Here is a 19,964-nt window from a genome sequence, read left to right on the forward strand (position 1 = left end):
ATTTTTTATGTAAAGGAATGGTTACTTACAGTTCTCCACGTATTTAGTTCGTATCTGAGTTTCCTCTTACCTTGTTAGATGATGGAAGTCGCACTCCAGCTCTGTGTACGAAACATAACCACGATTTTATGTTGCGAACTTCTTTTCTTCTTTATTTTGTTTCACTTATTGTTTTGCTGTGAAATAAGAACACCGCGAATTCATTGTCCCAGGAAGAGGAAACTTTATTGACACATTCCTGGGGTCAGATACATCACATGATCACACTGACAGAACCACAGGCACATAGACACAGGCAACAGAGCATGCACAATGTCGGCACTAGTACAGTGTATATCTACCTTTCGCAGCAATGCAGGCTGCTATTCTCCCATGGACACGATCTTGGAGTTACTGGATGAAGTCGTGTGCAATGGCTTGCCATGCCATTTCCACCTGGTGCCTCAGTTGGACCAGCGTTCGTGCTGGACGTGCAGACCGCGTGAGACGAAGCTTCATCCAGTCCCAAACATGCTCAATGGGGGACAGATCCGGAGATCTTGCTGGCCAGGGTAGTTGACTTACACCTTCTAGAGCACGTTGGGTGGCATGGGATACATGCGGACGTGCATTGTCCTGTTGGAACAGCAAGTTCCCTTGGCGGTCTAGGAATAGTAGAACGATGGGTTCGATGACTGTTTCGATGTACCATGCACTATTCAGTGTCCCCTCGACGATCACCAGAGGTGTACGGCCAGTGTAGGAGATCGCTCCCCACACCATGATGCCGGGTGTTGGCCCTGTGTGCCTCGGTCGTATGCAGTCCTGATTGTGGCGCCCACCTGCACGGCGCCAAACACGCATACGACCATCATTGGCACCAAGGCACAAGCGACTCTCATCGCTGAAGACGACACGTCTCCATTCGTCCCTCCATTCACGCCTGTCGCGACACCACTGGAGGCGGGCTGCACGATGTTGGGGCGTGAGCGGAAGACGGCCTAACGGTGTGTGGGACCGTAGCCCAGCTTCATGGAGACGGTTGCGAATGGTCCTCGCCGATACCCCAGGAGCAACAGTGTCCCTAATTTGCTGGGAAGTGGCGGTGCGGTCCCCTACGGCACTGCGTAGGATCCTACGGTCTTGGCGTGCATCCGTGCGTCGCTGCGGTCTGGTCCCAGGTCGACGGGCACGTGCACCTTCCGCCGACCACTGGCGACAACATCGATGTACTGTGGAGACCTCACGCCCCACGTGTTGAGCAATTCGGCGGTACGTCCACCCGGCCTCCCGCATGCCCACTATACGCCCTCGCTCAAAGTCCGTCAGCTGCACATACGGTTCACGTCCACGCTGTCGCGGCATGCTACTAGTGTTGAAGACTGCAATGGAGCTCCGTATGCCACGGCAAACTGGCTGACACTGACGGCAGCGGTGCACAAATGCTGCGCAGCTAGCGCCATTCGACGGCCAACACTGCGGTTCCTGGTGTGTCCGCTGTGCCGTGCGTGTGATCATTGCTTGTACAGCCCTCTCGCAGTGTTCGGAGCAAGTATGGTGGGTCTGACACACCGGTCTCAATGTGTTCTTTTTTCCATTTCCAGGAGTACTTTCAAGGCTAACTACTTTGTGTTCACTATGTCTGTCATCCTGTTTGGTTCTTTTATCTAGTAGTGCCAAGCCAGCGAAGCATATGTTTACATCTGCTATGTTCAGGAATAGACCTCAAAGCAGTTACATCTAGAAATCAGTTTTCGATCAAATATATATAGCGACAGAAGACTGCTAGTGCACCAAAACAATACGTGCAAACAAGATGAGAAGTCGGAAGAAAAAAAATTCGTAACATAAATATGTGCCTAACTTTCGTAAACAGAACTGTAATGTCACTTGCAACGTGTGGCCAAATGCGAGAAAACGCAGATCCTAACCAAAAAAGCGATCAACTGTAAGTAATCAATCATTTACACAAAAAACCAGACGTGAGCAGTTTTATATTCTGTAAATTTCACATATCATAACGAAACGGTATCGTTCTAGTTCCCACTCCTGAAACCTTAAAATAAGACGAAACGCTTCTGGGAGAAACAAAATAGTGTACAGCAACAGAAGGCGTTTCTTATATAGAAACCAACATTTCTGTATTTCCTGTGGAGGGCGGCCTGCGAATGATTTTGTGGCTCCCAGTTCATCAGAACTCATTCCCCATTCACCACATCCAGCACGTAATTGACCGACATTCACTAGCTGCCAAAAGTTTCCGACCACGAAGGATGTGTGCTTAAAACAAGGATTTCGCTCTGAAATAATCCTTCCTATCCAGTTCTGATAAGAAACATGTTTAATAATTGAAGACTAAGCACCTCTGTTGTCTGCTGTTTGCACAGAGGGGTGCCGTCGAGTATGTAATTCCTTCAACTATCTGTGTTTCAATAAGTTGACATTAGTATACAGTACTTTTGTGAGTCTATCAGGGTGTTTCTATATCTGATCTTGTTCATGCCATATCATTTCCTAACGGGACAGAAGCACGTAACTGGAATTGAAAAACGTGCTGTAAAGTGAACTCTGCATCCGGAAGGATATTCTAGTAGAAGAACAGCAACAAACGTGGGCATAACCCAGTCTGTTGCGGTGCATGCATTTCAGCGGTTCAAAGAATCTGTGCCAATGCAACTGCTTCGCGACGTGGAATATGAGGAACATTATAGAGGGAAAATCATTTCATATATATATACAGAGCACACATCAAAGGACTTGTACTGCATATGAAACTCGCGTGGAAGTAAATAAAATACGAGCAATTCAAATCTCTGATCGAGCAGTGCAACCCCCATTTCGTGAACATGGTATGAAGGGGTACAGAGCAAACAAATACTCTCTATTTGTGCGAACAAAATAAGGTGGAAAGATTGCAATACGCACAGCAAAATAAAAACTGAAGAGTGCAGCAATGGTCCAAGGTGTTATTCACCGAGCAATCTAAGACTGAAGTATTTGGAAGCCATTGTCGAATGTCTCTTCGTCTACTTTGTGCAGAATGTATGAAGAGGCACTGTGTGACGGCAACGATGAAGCACGTTGGAAGGATGGTCATGGTGTGAGGCTACTTTGCAGATGATAAAGTCAGAGATTGAAGAATGAAGGATATCACAGGGTACTGAGGAGACTTACTGGTCGTGGGTTAGTTCGGCAGCAGGAAAATTATCTTCATCATGTTTCTAAAATGTGTAGAGGGCATGTCACTAGAAAAGAGGAAGGTGGGGAAGTGAAGAACATAGTTTGGCTCTGTCACTCACTTGACTTAAATCCTATTGACCTATTTTGAGATGGATGTGCCAGAGAGGTCCGAAAACTTAGATCATGTATCTTTGAAGGTAAAAGGACGTGTTGGACTGCAGATCGGGAAAAACATTATGAAATCTTATCTCGAGAATGCCAAGAGCTTGTGCAGCTCTTATGAGGGCAAAGGGTGGATATTTTGAAGAGGCTGAAAACTAAACCGTACTGTATTGTGCTTTATGAGAGAGAACAAAAATATTTTTGTTGGTCCATTAAATTTTTACAATATGTTTGACAATAGAAATGAAGTACACAGTTTTTATCACGTTTGATTGAAAAGGAATTGTATGAGCACTTCGATATCAGCTCCCTTTAGTCGCAGCCGGAAGTGGACAGCAGCTGAGTAGTAATGTATGAGGACTTCTCTCCATTGCTTTTGCTGTCCAGTGCAGTCAGTGCTGCGAAACTACACCACTGCCAGCTCGGCGATAAATGGAGCAAAGCGCTAGTGTATCGGAATCAAACACTTATCAGTGAATATTCCCCATTTCGAAAAGATTTTTTTAAACATCAATCTTCTGACTGGTTTGATGCGGCCCGCGACGAATTTCTCTTCTGTACAAACCTTTCCACCTCAGAGTAGTAATTGCAATCCTACATTATTTCCAGGATACACCACAATCTCTGTCTTCTTCTAGAGATTTTACGCTCCACAGCACCCTCTAGTACCATGAAAGCTATTCCGTGATGTCTAAACAGAAGTCCTATCACCCTTTCTTTTTTCTTGTCAGTGGTTCCTATGTGTTGCTTTCCTCCCTGATTCTGCGGAGAACCTCTTCATTGCTTACCTTATCAGTCCACCAAATTTTCAAGTAGCCTAACATGACAAACGCTTCGATTCTCTTCCTTTCTGGTGTTACCAGACTCAATGTTTTACTACCATACACTGGTGTGCTCAAAATGTACATACTCAGAAATTTCGTCCTCAAACTGTGGCCTATGTTTGATGCAAATAGACATGTCTAGGACAGGAATGCACGTTTTACCTTTTTTTATGTCTTCCTTGCTCCGCCTGTCTTGGTTTATTTTGCTTTGAACGTAGCACAGTTCCTTAACTTCGTCTGCTTTGTGATGACAGCACCATCTCTTGTGAAACCTGCCTCTCATCGGTAAAAAAAAAATATTGATGTGAACGATGGATCTGTGGCACATTTCTGCAACAGCCGTTGACAGAACCGCCGTCTGCCATGATGATCGAGTGGCTCTTGGGCCTGAACACGCCGTGCATTATATGGATAAAGCAACTGTTCATGAAGTATCCGCCGTATAAGAGAACGACCCACGACTTCCGCTGCCGCTGATCGTCACGTATTGGCCCCAGGGGTTTCTCCCACCTAACGTAGCGCTCGCTCCTCCACTTCAGGCTCCCGGACTGTGCGGGGACTTTCAAGGTCAGTCTTCCGAGTTGTAAGGGTACGTGTGTCCCTCAGGCGTTGGAAAGGTCTGCCGAACTGCTTATAGGATGGCAATCTGCGCTGTGGACATTTTTCAGCGTTGAGGGCACGGGCTCGCAGGCTACGTCCACATGTTAAACCATAGCAGAATGTCATATCCGTCATGTCACTCGTCGTGTAGTAGGCTCCCATTGCTAACAGCTGGTAGAATGAAACTGTACTGTTCTACACCAGTTGTTCGGACAAACAGCGCAAAAATAGTAAACACATACGTGAATCCGTCTTTGGAAGAAGGTAAAACGCCATGATAGGTACCCAGGGTTGACACTACTCTACAATGTTTCACACAAACACGACGAAAATTAATGTAGCCTACAACATACTGACTCAAACCACGCAACTGACTGCATACCACCTATTGTTGGTAAAGAACTGTGTGTAAGACATCATAATTTTCCGGCACGTTTGATGGAGCGCCAATACAACAACTGTACTAATATCCGTAACGAAGTGTCACGTAGTCCTTCCTACAAACACTTATTTACCTCCGAGAACTATGCGTTTCCGGACCCAACTTTATTGGATATCTTTTTCTTGATTCGATGAGTACTATCATCTCTCAAAGCATTCGACCCATTTTTGATCATCCTGTATACGATTTATTGGAAGAATCAGCTACTATTGCAAATTTTGTGCACTCCTAAAGGAAAGGTCAGTGTACGAAAATAAGAAGACAAATCTGCAAGCCACCACGAACTATTAATACTTCGTAAGTTTTCTGTCTTATTTATGGCATTCAAGAAACTAGATGTAAGCTTTATTTTCATTAAATGTGTCATACTTCATGTCTGTATATTGGATAATTTTTCTACTATGATTGCAGTACACGCGTGGTGCCTGTTTGCTTCCATCGCCCTGGGTGATATACATAAATTCTAATTAATGTTCACTAATCATCATTCTTTTACAGTTGTTGTCGCCTGTGCAGAAAATAACACGTAGGTCGTGGATTTCTTGTCTTGAGTCTGTAAGAAACTCTTAGCGAGGAACAGACATTACGTGAAAAATTGTATTTCCAATCAGTTTGCTTACACGGGATGCCACTCACTTTTTATTGGTACAACACGACAAACTGCACAATTACATTCCACTTTAGAGTCACAAATAATTTCTACTCTTCAACAAATTAATGAACTACATGTTTCCGTAACTACAGCTCTCACATTTACAAACTAGACATTGCCAGTTAAGTCTTAATTGTTACCACGGCAGACAACATGTCAGTCCTCCGGGACTGCCGAACAAGCTCTCACATTTACTAACTATTCACTGCAGATACTGTTTAAACTGATACCCACCGCGGCATACAACATGTCTGTCTTCTGACACTGCCAAACCAGCTTTGATCTTACATCCGAAGCACTTCGCCCGTCATAAAGCTAGGCGCGATCCGAAGATCACCGAAGTGCTTGAAAAATGGCTCTGAGCACTATGCGACTTAACTTCTGAGCTCATCAGTCGCCTAGAACTTAGAACTAATTAAACCTAACTAACATAAGGACATCACACAGACCCATGCCAGAGGCAGGATTCAAACTTGCGACCGTAGAGGTTGCTCGGCACCAGAATATAGCGCCTAGAACAGCACGGCCACTCCGGCCGACCGAAAGTGCTTCGTCTGCCTTTTCGTTTAGCCGTTGTTTTTCATTTTGCTGGTTATCAATAGTTGTGAGAAGAAGGAATAATTTCCTTCTATGGAGACATGCTTTAATTTGAAATGCAAGTAAATTATTTAGTTAGGCTAATATATATAACAGAAGATTGTCACTTTGGCGCCCAACTACCGAACGCAGCAGCCAATCGCGGAGAAGCGCCACAATTTAAGCGGTCTTTCTCACGTTACACATTCCGAACAAACCATTTGTTATCGGTACCTCGCACCACGTTATGTCATCTTGCCCCTTCTGCCTTTTCAGCTTCTCTAAGAACAGCTTCTTGTACCTGACTATAACGGCTGCGAAGCCAGAACTATTACAAAGTGTTTGCAGATTCGATTTCATACGCTGAAAGGTACTTCCACATTGCAGTATTACATTTGCGTGAGTATCATTCAGTCCTTGGAATTTTATTTCATCAGATCATGTACGTAAATTCAAAGGGCATTCCTAGAGAAAGGTTTTCATTAATTATTGTTTCAAAATTCGATTTCTAATCTGATGTAGCACTTTATTTCTGTTAGCTTTTTGTATTGGAACTACAAGTCACGCATTATGACGTAACGCAATGTCATACTGCACACTGGATTGCACATTGCAGAATACACAGCATCGTTTCTTTAGTTACGGTTTTTGTTTTGTAATTAATGTTGTAGAAACCAGTTACATACACTGAAGAACCAAAGATTCTTGTATAAGCATGGTTATTCAAATACCTAGATACTGTATGTATACTGGCAGAATACGGCACTGCGGTCGGCAACGGCTAAATAAGACACCAAGTGTCTGGCTCAGTGTTAGAACGGTTACAACTGCTACAATGGCAGGTTGTCAAGATTTAAGTGAGTTTGAACGTGGTATTTAGTCGGTGCACTAGCGATGGGACACAGCATCTCCGAGGTAGCGATGAAGTGTGGATTTTCCCGTACGACCATTTCACGAGAGTACAGTGAATATCATAAATCCGGTGAAATATCAAATCTCCGTCATCGTTGTAATCGGAAAAAATACTACAAGAACGGGACTAACGATAAAATAAGAGAATCATTGAACGTCACAGAAGTGCAAATCTGCTTCAAATTACTGCAAATTTCAATGCTGGGCTATCAACAAGTATCAGCGTGCAAACCATTCAACGAAAGATCATCGACATGGGCTTTCGTTGGCAAAGGCCACTCGTGTAGCCTCGATGATCTGCACGACACAAAGCTTTACGCCTCGCCTGGGCCCGTAAATACTGATGCTGGACTGTTTACTCTAAGCATGTTTGCTGGTCGGACGAGTCTCGTTTCAAATTGTAACGAGGGGATAGGTGGGTACGGGTATGGAGTCAACCTCATGAACCCATGGACGCTGCATATCAGCAGTGGACTGTTCAAGCTGCTGGAGGCTCTGTAGGGGGACTAGGGACCTCTGATACGTCTGGATACGACTCTGACACGTGACACCTACGTAAGCATCTTCCCTGTTCATCTGCATTCATTCATGTCCATTGTGCATTCCAACGGACTTAAGCAATTCCAACAGGACAATACGACGCCCCACACCTGCAGAACTGCTACAGAGAGGCTTCAGGAACAGTCTTCTGAATTTAAACACTGCCACCGGCCACTAAACCCTCCCCCCCCCCCACCCCCGACAAAAACATTCTTGATCATATCTGGGATGCCTTGTAACGTGTACCGTGTTGTTCGCCAGAGATCTCTAACCCCCCCCCCCCCCCCTCGCACTCTTACGGATTTATTGACCGTCCTGCAGGATTCATGGTGTTATTCCCTGACCTCCATGCCAGGTGGTCCTCGCGGGTCCCACCCACGATATTAGGCAGGTGTACCAATTTCTTTGGCTCTTCATTGTAATTTTAGATAGTTTGGCGATTTATGTTTATCAGATTGGGTTTCGTAATTAAACCACTTGGAGTGTTCAAGACGACAGCACAGGCAAACCAAGTTAAAAATAGGAAACCAGTCCTAGTGTAGTTTACAACAAATAAACACTGGTATTAAGAAAAGTACCAGCTTGTTAAATTTTATCTAATTAGTCAACAAGAGTCGCTGACAGTACAGTTTTCGAATTTTTTTTCTCGAAATAACATGAATGGTCTTCGCAACAATTAGGTACACGTAAAGTAAAATAAAATAATTTACAATTTAATTATAACAGAAATTATTTTCAAATGGCAATATAAGGATGAGGCATTGATAACCTTGTGTGTATGTATACATCACTGGGTCGTACGTGTCAAAACCGCCCACTTAGTTATTAAGTCCTGTGGCTTTCCACGGACGAAAGCATTGTATCTGAGATAGCAGACCGTCCAAAACCCTCAGAAGACTGTACATATACGAAGATAACACTTGACATCCTCTGTCTCATACCTTTTCTAGGACATCTACCCAGACAACTTGTCTTGCCCAAGAAGTAAGTACATCGCTAATTGGGGTGGGTTTCATTCGTGGCTAGGAGGCCTGTTGGATTCGTGGAATACCCCGTCCTGCTGCGAAAATTCCGAATGAGACAGTTCTTACGTCGATGGCGCGCAGGGCACTTACAGCACTGCCAAAATGTACTTCGGCGCTCTGCGACGTTCGCATCTTTTGCGACAGACAGTCAAAAAGTAACGGCCCTCACTTTAATTCAGCTGCCAGATGATAATTAACGCTAACGAGACATGAGAAAAATTAACGTCTCTTCCCCCCTGCAATGAATGTCAAATTCTTTATTAACGAAATATTACCAGCAGGCAAACGACATTAAATTTCGAAAAAAAAGAAATTTCTCTACATATTACTTTTCGACATAAATGTTTTCAGGGTATGGTACCGCGTCATAATGTTGGTTTTTCTCCAGCAGCAATAGTTTTTACATTATAACGAGGTACCACCCCTATAAAACTTTAACTTCGAGTGACTCCGGCAGCGGAAGCCTACGCAGTTGTATTATTTTTCGTTTAGGGAATCGAAATCATGTAGAAACTGCGGCTGACGTATGAAACGTCTCAGCACTAAAACTCTGACGAGAAGATAACGTAGAATATATTTTCTGACATAAACTAATTTAATTTTGTTACTTTTAGGTAAATATCCTTCCGAATTCATCAAAACTATACATGTTTGTGATCAGGCAGTGCCCACAGACGCTATTTGTACAACAATGCCTAATTTAGTCTGCTGATTGAAGTGGGCCAATCTTGACCTTTGTGCTTGTAATCATGAGAGGTGATTACTTATCACAAAACTTTGCTCTGACGAGGATTACTTTCAGTTAGTCACAAAGTTCAGACGCTGAAATTGCTTTTTGTTAACATGTAAAGGTTTCTTACATTGTGATTAAAATTACTGGAGCGTTGACACTTCACGTCCTGTTGCTGGTTTCGTACAGTCAGAGCCCTGAACGTCACGCCCGAGCCGTGGGCCGTTGTCAGACTGCTTAGTAATTGGTTAGTTCACTTCCAGTTTCTTGTCTAGCAATTTTTAATGATGTATTTCGATCCAGAATCATGGGTCTGCCACTGTTATTTCGCATTTCATCATACATGATAACCACACCACAAACAACACACACCAACGTAGCGGTGTTAATGAAACACACACTTCCCGCACACAGCACAACGAAACACTACCTCATACGTCCACACATGATTTCATTTATCGACACATATGCGGTTATTATAATCACAGAAACAAGCTTACATTATATAAATTCCGCACCACATTGTGTGAAATGTATGTTTGAAGGCGAAATTTCATCAATGCAACGAGGTGATTACCGCCAAAATATAACAGAACCAGTATTGTACTTTAGCGCAATGGTTACAATATTTACCTGCCATTTTGGAGGTCCTAGGTTCGAATCGCGTCATATGCTGGGGTTTTTCTTATTTCTAAATCTAACGGAAAGGTTTCATCATTTTCATTCAGTTATTTGGTTTAAACGTTTTTTTTTAATTTTAAATTCTTTGCCACGTTCTTTTCCTCATTGTACTGACTTTCTTATATGATCTTATTTTTCAACCTATAACTCTTTTTTAGACTTGAATCCACCTGCTTTGTCTATAATCTGCAGCCAAGTGCGAACGAGAAGTGCTCATCGGTTGGTGACGCGGCAGTTCGGGTATCCAATGGGAGGACAGTTTTAGGTAACCAATAATAGCATGAAATTACAGTTTCAGCACTGAAACTGAACTTTTCCTGTCTTGAGTTTCCTCATAGAGGCTGCCAGTAATGACCATGAAGAAAGCGATTGTGATCTTAGTTCTGCGGCAGACTCGTTATCACCGCTGTCTTGGATCCATTTCACATCATCAGATTATGGTTAGGTTACGACATGAATTTAAATTCAGAGCTACAAAACGCGCCCTTTGCCGTAGTTCAGTCACTGATTACATAAAATCAGCTACCGACATAGCCTATCGCTTTTCTGACATACCTCGCGACTGTAACTTCGAACATTGTTCCTCGTTATATATTAACAGCATTTGTGAAGTGACTGGCCGTGTTTTTGTATTACCTATAGCTGAGCGGTAGCTGGTAGTCTAAGTGACAACACCGAATCTTCAAGTGACAGACGTCCAATGCCAAGTAATTTTAACTGAACTATAGTAGCACGTATAAGTTGATTCTATTTTATTGCTATTATTGTACTTGTTACCCTCATTTGTGTATCATCCAGAATATCGGTAGTTACAGAGGGTAAAATCAGTACATCATTTCACATTACAATGACTACCGTACTTCTCTTTTGTTGCTTTTAAAATTTAATGGAGAGTTCAAAAACACAAAAAAATCTGATTTTATTCGCGAAACACAGAACGAAAATTGGAAAATCAAAACCAAAAATAACGAATGACTTTGTTGACTGGAATCAAACCATCAATCAGCAATTTCTCACTATTGTCCACACTGTTCGTATCACTTACTCTCCTTTTGTGTTCCTTTCCACAGTCGCCTCTATGAATTATGTTTTCTCTGTATCTTAAATCAGTCTAATATATAGGCAGTAAATTCAAATAAATACCTCGGAATTACCATTACGAGCAACTTAAACTGGAAGGAAGACATAGAAAATGTTGTGAGGAAGGCTAACCAACGACTGCGTTTTATTGACAGGACACGTAGAAAATATAACAGATGTATAAGAAAGGCTATCTACAATACGCTTGTCCGTCCTCTTTTAGAATATTGCTGCGCGGTGGGATCCTTACCAGATAGGACTGACGGAGTACATGGAGAAAGTTCAAAGAAGGTCAGCACCTTTTGTATTATCGCGAAATATGGGAGAAAGTGTCACAGAAATGTACAGGATTTGGGCTATAATTAATAGAAAGGCGTTTTTCGTTGCGACGGAACCTTCTCACGAAATTTCAGTCGCGCACTTTCTCCTCTGAATGCGAAAATATTTCGTTGACACCGACCTACATATGGAGAAACGTTCACCAAGATAAAATAAGGGAGATCAGAGTTCGTACGGACAGATATAGGTGTTGGTTCTTTCAGAGCGCTATACGAAATTGGAATAATAGAGATTTGTGAAGGTGGTTCGATGAACCCTCTGCCAGGCACGAAAATGTAATTTCCATAGTATCCATGTAGATGTAGATGTATATGTATATCTTCACCAGATACACTGTCCAGTCACACCAATGCGACATCCCGTCAGAACTCTGAGTAACCACCTTTTGCAGAGCTGACCGCTGCGAGATGTGCAGGAAGAGATTCAGTGCGGTTGTGGAGTGTACCAACAGGTATGTGGAGCCAGTGCCTTGTCAAGCTGCCTGAGGTTTCTCGTTTGAGAATCCACTGCGAGAAAGCCCGTTCTACGTCATCACGCACATTCTCGACTGGGTTGAAGTCCGTGGTGTATCTTGGCCAGGAGATTACGTAAACTACACTCCTGGAAATTGAAATAAGAACACCGTGAATTCATTGTCCCAGGAAGGGGAAACTTTATTGACACATTCCTGAGGTCAGATACATCACATGATCACACTGACAGAACCACAGGCACATACACACAGGCAACAGAGCATGCACAATGTCGGCACTAGTACAGTGTATATCCACCTTTCGCAGGAATGCAGGCTGCTATTCTCCCATGGAGACGATCGTAGAGACGCTGGATGTAGTCCTGTGGAACGGCTTGCCATGCCTTTTCGACCTGGCGCCTCAGTTGGACCAGCGTTCGTGCTGGACGTGCAGACCGCGTGAGACGACGCTTCATCCAGTCCCAAACATGCTCAATGGTGGACAGATCCGGAGATCTTGCTGGCCAGGGTAGTTGACTTACACCTTCTAGAGCACGTTGGGTGGCACGGGATACATGCGGACGTGCATTGTCCTGTTGGAACAGCAAGTTCCATTGCCGGTCTAGGAATGATAGACGATGGGTTCGATGACGGTTTGGATGTACCGTGCACTATTCAGTGTCCCCTCGACGATCACCAGAGGTGTACGGCAAGTGTAGGAGATCGCTCCCCACACCATGATTCCGTGTGTTGGCCCTGTGTGCCTCGGTCGTATGCAGTCCTGATTGTGGCGCTCACCTGCACGGTGCCAAACACGCATACGACCATCATTGGCACCAAGGCAGAAGCGACTCTCATCGCTGAAGACGACACATCTCCATTCGTCCCTCCATTCACGCCTGTCGCGACACCACTGGAGGCGGGCTGCACGATGTTGGGGCGTGAGCGGAAGACGGCCTAACGGTGTGCGGGACCGTAGCCCAGCTTCATGGAGACGGTTGCGAATGGTCCTCGCCGATACCCCAGGAGCAACAGTGTCCCTAATTTGCTGGGAAGTGGCGGTGCGGTCCCCTACGGCACTGCGTAGGATCCTACGGTCTTGGCGTGCATCCGTGCGTCGCTGCGGTCCGGTCCCAGGTCGACGGGCACGTGCACCTTCCGCCGACCACTGGCGACAACATCGATGTACTGTGGACACCTCACGCCCCACGTGTTGAGCCATTCGGCGGTACGTCCAGCCGGCCTCCCGCATGCCCACTATACGCCCTCGCTCAAAGTCCGTCAACTGCACGTACGGTTCACGTCCACGCTGTCGCGGCATGCTACCAGTGTTAAAGACTGCGATGGAGCTCCGTCTGCCACGGCAAACTGGCTGACACTGACGGCGGCGGTGCACAAATGCTGCGCAGCTAGCGCCATTCGACGGCCAACACTGCGGTTCCTGGTGTGTCCGCTGTGCCGTGCGTGTGATCATTGCTTGTACAGCCCTCTCGCAGTGTCCGGAGCAAGTATGGTGGGTCTGACACACCGGTGTCAATGTGTTCTTTGCCGGCCGCGGTGGTCTCGCGGTTCTAGGCGCGCAGTCCGGAACCGTGGGACTGCTACGGTCGCAGGTTCGAATCCTGCTTCGGGCATGGATGTGTGTGATGTCCTTAGGTTAGTTAGGTTTAAGTAGTTCTAAGTTCTAGGGGACTAATGACCACAGCAGTTAAGTCCCATAGTGCTCAGAGCCATTTGAACCATTTTTTTGAATGTGTTCTTTTTTCCATTTCCAGGAGTGTAGTTAAGGTGCTCTTCGGAACACACACGTACACCGCGAGTTCTACAACACCATCCTTTTCCCTGCTAGTAGATGCCATCGTGCTGAGGAGGAACATACTGCATGGTCCCCAGGGTTGAGTGCGTACTTGTGTCGGCCCACCGTGCCTTTCACAATGACGAGATCAGCTAAACACTGACACGAAAACAGTCCTCAGACCATGACGCTCCCTCCTCCGGATCTGTCCGATGAAACATAAAAAAGTGATTTATGTGAAAAGCTCACCTGTCGCCACACAGTGTATGTCTAGTTGTGGTACTCGTGTGCAAATTCCAAACTTCCTCGTCGATGAAGCAGTCAGCATTGGTTCATAAACCAGGCACCGGATGCGGAGTCCCATACCCAGCAACGTTCACTGAACGATCATTGAGGAGATGGTGTTGGTAACCCTTTGATTAGTTTCGGCGGTTAGTTGCTCAATAGTTTGCACGTCTACTTGCCCGTACACGTCTTAGCAGCCGTCGTTCACCCCTATTATCTACAGTCCGTGAAACACCACAGTTATCTCAGGGCTAATGTCGGATAACACCTTTTAGCCATACTTTATACTCAGCAGCCTGCGAGCTGATTGTAAATTTACCGTTTCGAAAACGCTTCTAGCCTTGGCCCGTAAGTCAGTATTCATGTGCTTTTGGACGTCACATAAATCGCTCAATTCTCACGTTATATCCACTACTGCAGTGCTCTCCGCGTCCACTGGACACTCTCAATAGACCCTCAATTGGTAGTGGCGCCACTTGCCGTCTCTGAGATGTTATTGCTCGTTGACATCGATGTAAGCGGTGGCCACATTAATATGACTGGACCGCCTACATTCAGCGTAACTACATACCGCCTTACTCTGAGATAAATCGTGTCTATACGTCTGCACAGGACAGCATTAGAGTCCGTAGCTCATGGTCTCGCAGTCGCATCCTCGCTTCCCGAGCACGGGGTCCCGGGTTATATTCGCTGCGGGGTCAGGGATTTTCACCTGCTTTGAGATGACTGGGTGTTGGTGCTGTCCTTATCATTAATCAAAGTGGTGAGAATGGACTGAGCAAAGGTTGGGAATCTGTACGGGCGCTGATAACCACGCATTTGTTTGCCACCTCAGATACGCACCTGAGCTACGGTTGGTGCGTGGGTTCGACACGGGGTACACATCTGGCTGAGGGATCGTTTATAGTAACAATTTATTTAACTTCAGTACACTTACATCGAAGTCACGTTTTTAAATGAACATTGGAAGGACACATATACATGTCGTTCTATTGTTCACTGAAAGACTTGACTTCGATATAATAGTATGTACAGCGTTAACATTATTTGCATGCTGTTTATTTGGAGGTTATGAAAATGGGTTCAGGTATCACGGAACTACTCGTCGATTGCATAATCGGAATTTTTCATCTTGGAATTTTTTCTTCATTGAAAAACAATTTCAACTCATATTTCATTAGTACAGTTAGATGGTTGCGTGTTCCAGTGATCAGTCTCACGGTTCGGTAGCCTTTATGATGTGGAACGTGTCAAGTGGACAAGAAATGCACACACACACACACACACACACACACACACACATATATATATATATATATATATATATATATATATATATATAGAGAGAGAGAGAGAGAGAGAGAGAGAGAGAGAGGGGGGGAGGGAGAGAGAGAGAGAGAGCGAGAGGGAGGGAGGGAGGGAGGGAGGGAGAGTTAAAGATTAATATTTCTATTATTTTTTGCATTCCGTTAAATGGCACAAAATGCATATACTATATTTATAGATTTATTTATTTCTATTCAAGAATTCATCTATGTTATAAAAGATGTTGTCAAGGAGATATAATTTTATTTCATTTTGGAATCTGTTACTGCTCTCTGTCAGACACCTTACTTCATCTGGTAATTAGTCGAAAAATTTTTAGCAGCATATTTTACCCCTTTCTGTGCCAAAGATAGGTTGAGCAAAGGATAGTGTAAGTCTTTCGTCTTTCTGGTATTATAATCATGAATGTGTTGTTTTTAAACAGGTCCATGCTGTTGAGAAAAAATTTCATAAGTCAGTAGATGTATTGTGAAGCTGTTGCAAGAATTCCCAGTCTTTTAAAAAGATGGCTACAAGATGTGCGACTATGAACCCCACACATTATTCCAATTACTTTCTTTTGAGCAGTGAATAATTTTTGTCTAAATGTTGAATTACTCCAAAATATTATTCCGTGTGTCATCAGAGAGAATATGTATGCAAAGTATGTTAGTTTACTAATTTCTATAGCCTCACAATTGGCAGTTATTCTGATCGTAAAAGTTTCTGAACCTAATCGCTTTAGGAGACCCAAAATATGAATATTCCAATTATGATTCTCATCTATACGTACACCCAAAAACTTGGTATGCTCTACCGTCTGGAGCGTCCAGAGTATACTGACTTAACAGGCTTGCATACTCACGATGTTCACTAAAGCGCGTTACTCGTAACTCACACAGAAGCCATTACAGACGCTCATCAATTTACGTAGCACAACCAGTTATGATTGGCAATACTTAATGCACCTTCACACATTTGTACATAACAGTGTGCCTCGACTCGTACCCGAGGTCATCAGGATATCAACATGAACTGCTAGAGTACCATGAGGGTGGTCCTAGCAACCTGCTGAAGCCATCCCTCGTTTTCGCTGCAATGTTACGCAGAAGTGATCATTGTAACAATATATTTAGTGCTGTGTATCTTTAAGTTATGTTCTGTGTAGCTTTTTCTAGTTTAAGTGACACTAAAAATCCACGGAAATTCAACCAGCACTAAAAGACGGCAGGATAGCCTTTACATACATTCCAGAACTTAACTTTTCCCTCAGCAGATTACACGCATCGTCGCTTTAATTGCAGTCGTCTCGACGTTTCCGAATTCACGAGATAGCGTATACGAAAAGAAACTGCGTAACACAGTTTATTAAATATTTATCGCGCCTAAAAACGTTTAGCGATAAAATGTAGAAGTCCCATATGAAAATAGCTTCAGTCGTATGCGTGAAATATTGAACAAAGCTGGTCGAGGTGGCCCAGCGCTTATAGGCGCTTCAGTCCGGAACCGCGGGACCGCTACGGTCGCAGGTTCGAGTACTGCCTCTGGCATGGATGTGTGTGATGTCCTTAGGTTACTTAGGTCTAAGCAGTACTAAGTTCTAGGATAAATGATACCAAGTATTAAGATTCTACTGGTTATGCCTGATACTGCTCAAATAGCTACATCACTGCATGTGTTATTACAAAATACAGCATGTGAGTGTTAAAATTAAACGAAAAGATAAACGAATGAACAAGTAAGTATTTCCATACTACTGAGAAATTCGGTACTGCCTAAGTATTCATTTTTCCATTTTTCGATTGGAAACGAAGACAATAAGGTAACTGGTTTGTATCGTAATATCGAAAAAAAATTCTTTTTCATGTATTCGTGAACGAACCTTTCTTATTATGAAGCAGTCGTACAAAGAAATACACACCATTGACAAATTTATAAGTACAGTGTCCATATTAAGAAAATAGTACGCAAAATACAAGATGTGCGGTGTTTATTTAACTCATAATTTAACTACAAAGAATATTTCTAGTAATATGTCGAGGCAGCTGGGCGCAGCTGCTCCACGTGTCTTCAACTTGGATTTGTAAACGGCTCTATGGCAACCCCTCTTCATAACTCTAAAGAGGGCAAATGTTTTCGTCTACAGCCGTCTGCGCTTCCTAGTTAATAACTGTCAAATGTGTTGCGGGGTATCAGAGATTTCCTTAAACTGACTGGACTATAGGAGTGTCTTCGTAGTAAAGAATAAACGTACTGAAACATTATTCAAGATGCGGCATTTTTGCACGCAATCTCAATGCTTATGAAGTCACATCTTTTGAACTATGTGTCATACAATGACATTTACATGTACCTGCATTGAGCAGTAAATGTGAACACTGTCTGCAAAATCTGTTGTGATTAGAGCTTATAGCAAAGAAGTGATTAATTTAAACGTCATGCATGATGCGGCAGTTTTTCAGGCATCTCACCGTTTATGACCTCATATTTCCTGAACTATTTGTGGTACTATGATATAATTTTGTATGTGCATTTCGCTTCTATGGATTTCTGCGTACGGAGAGACGAACATATATATACTGGTCGATGGAATCGCTTTCCTTTGCAAGAAGTGATTACCATACGCGGTAATATTTACCAGCCCAGAATTCCTCACTACCTTTGGTACGTAGTTCCAAAGGTGAGACCACGATTAATGATGCCGCTGTTATTCGAAGGTTTTCAATTCACTGGAAGCTTCTACAGTCTTTTGTTCCACGAAACTGGTCGTGTAATGTGATATTTGGCTCGCAGGCACGAGGACACGATGGGTCACGAGGCATGGCTACACGAGAGAGCGTCCTTTGTCGATACGGCAGAGCGAAGCGGGGCGGTGTTAATTTCCGGAGCAGGGAATCCCATACACGCCTTTGCTTGATGATAGGCTATGCGACAACCAGTGCTAGCATCTTCCCGGAAACAGCGGTGTCCTCTTCGTCCCTGACAGGCGACTGTGTTGGTCCTGGCCTTAGGGACCAGCGAACGGTATTACAGCAGTGGGAATTAGGTATAAGGGCACAGTTCCACGAGAGTAATGGTGCAGTGCCCGGAACATACATAAATTGAATTTACTACGAAAGCAGTAGTTACATATAAGACATACACAATCATGAAGCAACTACGCAGTTCCTTTAATAACACGAGTAATAAAGTAGGGCGTTTTGCATTTCCTGCATGGCAGCTGGTATAAAAGCTCTTAGTGTGTTGTTTTGTAACTGAGTTGTTAATATTGTGGCCAGCCTCCGTTCTTCTTGATTAATTCAGAAATTCGCTTCGGCATTGTTTCTGTAAGGGTTTGTAGTTCTTGCAGTGAAATTGTCGACCACTCTTTCAGAATCGCTTCTTCCAGCTCACACAGGGCCTCAAATTTCATTTCTTTGCGATAAAAAATCTTTGGAAGTAGAGCACTTGCCCGCGAAAGGCACAGGTCCCGAGATCGTGTCTCGGTCCGGTACACAGTTTTAATCTGCCAGGAAGTTTCTTATCAGCGTACATTCCGCTGCAGAGTGAAAATTTCATTCTGGAAACATACCCCAGGCTGCGGCTAAATCATTTCCCCGCAATATCCTTTATATCAGGAGTGCTAGTTCTGCAAGGTTCGCAGGAGAGCTTCTATAAAGTTTGGAAAGTAGGAGACGAGGTACTGGCAGAAGTAAAGCTGTGAGGACGGGGCGTGAGTCGTGCTTGGGTAGCTCAGTTGGTAGAGCACTTGCCCATGAAAGGCTAATGTGCAGAGTTCGAGTCTCGGTCTGGCAGTTTTAATCTGCCAGGATGTTTTATATCAGTGCACACTCCGCTGCAGAGTGAAAATTTCATTCAGGCGTTGGAAGTATTCCCCAAAAGGTTCTCCACGAGTTCGGCATTCGGGCTACTTGCAGGTCACTTGGGAACACCCCCCTCGTCTAAGGTTCATTTTAACCATAACTTTAATTAACTTTTATGGTTCTATTTAACCTTAAAAATTATTTCACTTATCTCTTGTGCTAAGGTTCTATTTAACCTTAAAAATTATTCCACTTATCTCTTGTGCTATGGTTCTATTCAACCTTAAAAATTATTTCACTTATCTCTTGTGCTATGGTTCTATTCAACCTTAAAAATTATTTCACTTATCTCTTGTGCTATGGTTCTATTTAACCTTAAAAATTATTTCACTTGTCTCTTGTGCTATGATTCTATTCAACCTTAAAAATTATTTCACTTATCTCTTGTGCTATGGTTCTATTCAACCTTAAAAATTATTTCACTTATCTCTTGTGATATGGTTCTATTTAACCTTAAAAATTATTTCACTTATCTCTTGTGCTATGGTTCTATTTAACCTTAAAAATTATTCCACTTATCTCTTGTGCTATGATTCTATTCAA

Source organism: Schistocerca gregaria, chromosome 4, assembly GCF_023897955.1.
Source record: "Schistocerca gregaria isolate iqSchGreg1 chromosome 4, iqSchGreg1.2, whole genome shotgun sequence".
Lineage (NCBI taxonomy): Eukaryota > Metazoa > Arthropoda > Insecta > Orthoptera > Acrididae > Schistocerca > Schistocerca gregaria.